Source organism: Phocoena sinus, chromosome 13, assembly GCF_008692025.1.
Source record: "Phocoena sinus isolate mPhoSin1 chromosome 13, mPhoSin1.pri, whole genome shotgun sequence".
Taxonomy (NCBI): Eukaryota; Metazoa; Chordata; class Mammalia; order Artiodactyla; family Phocoenidae; genus Phocoena; species Phocoena sinus.
The window spans coordinates 68461944-68466283 of NC_045775.1; the positions used below are offsets into that span (position 1 = coordinate 68461944).

The following is a 4340-nucleotide window of genomic DNA, read 5'->3' on the forward strand; positions in this document are numbered from 1 at the left end:
AAATTTGGCACAGAAATAAAGTCTCATTCTTTTTTCCATATTTAGCACCTTGTAAAGGATTTACCATATTCAAAATGTAAGAGCATATTTGTGGAGGGAAGGAAAGAAGAAAGAAATTTAAGAAGTGTTGAAAGAAAAAAAACTACAAAGGAAGGAATGAAGGAAAGAAGAATAAAAGAAGAAATAAAAAATAAGAAGCAGCTAAGACAATTACCTGTTATTTTACTGAAGTTCCCCAAAGACCTCCCTCTGTCTTTCTCTGAATTTTTCCTATAAAATGAGAACCTTAAACCTCACAGAGAAAATAAGAACTTCTTCAAAATAGAATTTACTCAAATTCACTGAGTCTCCCTTAGACTAAGAATTCAACTGTGAATTAGGGATGGTACTATGGACACTGGAATAACAAAATGAAAATGCCCAAGTTGGTGCATTTATTGTCTCCTTTCTGTCTGCTTCTTTCAAAATCTCCATATTCAATCCCTTTATAACAATATTCTAAAATATTTTTTTTTCTACTTCCCAATCCATTAACTTTACTCTCTTTCCTTTTACAGCTGATCTTTATTAATCATTCAAATGGATGTTTTTACCCATATTACTTAGGATTGAGCCATAAAGAAGGTAAAACATTTGCACTGTAAAAAAAATGCAGTTAAATCAAAGGATTTTATTTACAGGGATGAGATGAGATGTCTTTGTGCTGTACCTAAGGTATTTTTTTCTCAGAAATCTCTTCTCAGTAATCCAGTGTTCCTAAAAATCATGTAGTTTACCCTACAGCCTATCCTTTTTTTTTTTTTGTTTTTTTACATTTCAATTGTTTTCTTTAAAAGGAGTGAGTTGTGTACAGGGTGGTTAAATGCTTTATAGATGAGAAAAAAAAGCTGCACTAGAACCAACATATTCATCATCATCGTCTTCATCCTCTTCATCTTCCTCCTCCTCCTTATCCTCTTTGTCTTCCTCACCTTCATCCTCTTCCTTCTTTTTCTTGCTTTTTTCAGCCTTGACGACTCCCTTTTTTGCTGCACCAGGCTTCCCTTTAGCTCAGTATGCAGCAATATCCTTTTTGTACTTTTCCTTCAGCTTAGCAGCCTTCTTCTCCTAAGGCTGCTTGTCATCTGCAGCAGTGTTATTCCACATCTCTCCCAGTTTCTTTGCAACATCACCACTGGATTAGCCTGGACGTTCTCCTTTGATTTTTGGACAATACTCAGAACAAAACAAGAAAAAGGCCAAAGGAGGCCTCTTGGGTGCATTGGGATCCTTGAACTTCTTTTTTGTTTCCCCTTTAGGAGGGATATAAGTTTTCATTTCTCTTTCATAACAGGCTTTGTCTGCCTCAGCCATGTCTTCAAACTTTCTTTTCGCTTTAGCAGACATGGTCTTCCACCTCTCTGAGCACTTGTTAGAAAACTCTGAGAAGCTAACTGAAGCATCTGTGTGCTTCTTGTGTTCCAGGAAGTTTGCACAAAGAATGAAAATTTTGCCTCTCGGCTTCTTAGGCTCTCCTTTGCCCATGTTTAATTATTTTTCCTCTGCAAAGCACAGAGTCGCCCAGTGCCCGTCCGGCTCTCACTCGCCCTGACGCTGTCTCTATGGAGCTTAATGTATGAGTTTGGTAGGCTCACTTCTCTTGTTTGGGTCTGCCATGAAAGAAGCAGAAACAGGTTGGGAAGCTCTGAAAAATATTCCCAGACTTGAAGGAAAACCAAAACAATTAAGATCTTTTGCTGCAGTTTCTAGATTTAGACTGTCTTGTAGGAATTGCTGTCACTTGTAAAAGGCTATTATCTGCATTATGAACTGGTCTAACAGAAAAAAAAATAACTAGGGAGTAAGTGCTAGAAAAACTCAGGCTTGAATTCTAGAATTTCTTCATCCATACTTAATTGGTTCCCTAAATTTTCTGAATCCTTTAAGTCTTCTGATAGGGTATAACTAACAGTAAAATTATGATGATTTAATAAGTTTGGGTGTATAAAACACAGTGCTACACACACATATTCTAACTGATCAATAATTTTAAGTTTCCAGCTCTCCTTTCCAACTTGTTTTTACTAGTAATGTGCTTCTAGGAGGAAAAGACATAATTTACTTTTTTCATTCAAATAAATATCTTGTATTAAATATTTAAATAACTGATAAATATATGTCAAAATATGAGACTATATTGTTAGAGTTCTTCTTTCTCCCATTAAAAGTTATTATTCAACTCTTTGTGATATCTTCTTTTAATAGCTGTGTAGTACTCAATTTTAATAAATGATGAATTAGTCGACCTTATATTTTTGATATTTTTGTTTTACAACCATAGTCTCATTATGTAAAAATAATGAGCTGAAATGAGTAACGTATGTAAAATTGTATGTCTAACATGACATTTCATTATGAAAATTGAAAATCTTGGGACAGTGTAGGGGAGAAAAATTTTCCTTGACTCTGTTAGGATTCTGTCTAATCCGAAAACCAAACAGACAAAGACAGATTAATAGGAAAAAAGTATACAAATTTTATTGAATTGTTACATGCACATGGGAGCCTTCACAAGAGAATGAAGACCAGAAGAAGTGACCAGAGCAGGAAGGTTTTATATCTTTTAGACAAAGAAACTATAAATTTGTAAATAATTGACAAGACAAAGGGATTTGGGCTAACTGTAGTAAATGTTGAAAAAATTTGCATCAAAAAAATCTGCAGAATGGGAGAAAATATTTATACGTCACACAACTGATAAGGGGTTAAGAACAAAAATATATTCAGAACTCATACAACTCAATAGTAAAAATACCTAGCTGATCAAAAAATAGGCAGAGGACCTGAATAGACATTTTTCCAAAGAAAACATACAGACAACAAGTACACGAAAAGATGCTCAACATCATTCATCATCAGGGAAACTAAATTAAAGCCACAATGAAATTTCACTTCATACCTGTTTTAATGACTACTATTAAAAAGACAAGTGATAACAAGTACTGGTGAGGATGCAAAAAGGGAACCCTTGTATATTGTGGGTGGGAATTTAACTTGGTGCAGTCACTATGGAAAACAGTATAGAGGTTCCTCAAAAACTTAAAAGTAGAATTATCCTATAATTCAGCACTTCTGGATATACATTGGAAGGAAATGAAATCACTGTCCAGAAGAGATATCTTTATTACAATATTCATTATAGCATTATTTGCAAGAGTCGAAACATGGAAACAACCTGTGTCTATCAAAGGATGAATAAATGAAGAAAATATGGTGTGTGTGTGTATGAGTGTGTGTAATTCTGCCATAAAAAATAAGAAAATCTTGCCATTTGTAAATGCATGGCTGGACCTTGAGTGCATTATGCTAAATGAAATAAGTCAGACAGAAGAATCTGTCTTTTTTACACTTTGTACTGTATGATCCTATGTATATGTGGAATCTAAATAAACTCATAGCAGTAGAATTGATTGAGGACTGCCAGAGGTGGGGGTGAAGTGTGGGGAATTGGGTGAAGATGATCAAAAGGTACAACTCCAGTTATAAAAGAAATAATTTCTGGGGATGTAATGTGCAGCATAATGTTTATAATTAACAATGCTATTTTGTAGATTTGAAAGTTGCTAAGAGAGTAAATATTAAAAGTTCTCATCACAGGAAAAAAATGTAACTATGTGAGCTAATAGATGTTAACTAAATGTATTGCAGTGATTATTTCACAATATACACATATATCAAATCATTATGTTATACATCTTAAACTTATACAATATTATATGTCAACTATATCTTAATAAAATAGGGGGAAATGTCACTAAAATTATAAGCATTAGTATAACAAGGTTTGTTTGAACAGATTTTTTGACTCTGAGTTTTCCTTTTCTAGTAATTAGAATGTCTTATTTCCTCCTGGTACAGAGAGGATACCTTTCTCATTGGAATTTTATGACTTGTTTCAAGGAAGAAGGGAAGGTATTAGGTCAGAGTAGGCTTCCTTCCTCTGACATTTTAATTGTCTTAAACTCTTTCAGCTAAGATATTTAATATGCTGAGGTGTTATATTTTGGGGTAACATGTAAGATTCAACAGTGTTAAGGCTCTTAAAATTTAGTTGCAATGCAGACTTTTCATTCAAAAGTATCTTGGTGACTTCTAGTTTCTGGTTCCATATGTGAGGAGCTTGAAAAGCTACTTCATTCTAAAAAGTAAAAGCTAAACAGACCAAAACATCAACAACTCTTCCTGGATCCATAAGAATGGAGGACACCGGACAAACCCCTGCCCCTACGATTGGAGAGATTGGTAAATATGGGGACTTATGTCTTCCTGGAACAGAGACACCTAGGTAAGCAGAAAACTCC

The 4340-nt window shown here is 34.2% G+C and overlaps 1 pseudogene; it reads right to left on the minus strand.

Annotated features, from left to right (window-relative positions):
• Window positions 1–970: 970 nt before the first annotated feature.
• LOC116764444 lies at window positions 971–1524 on the minus strand (annotated as a pseudogene).
• Window positions 1525–4340: the final 2816 nt, after the last annotated feature.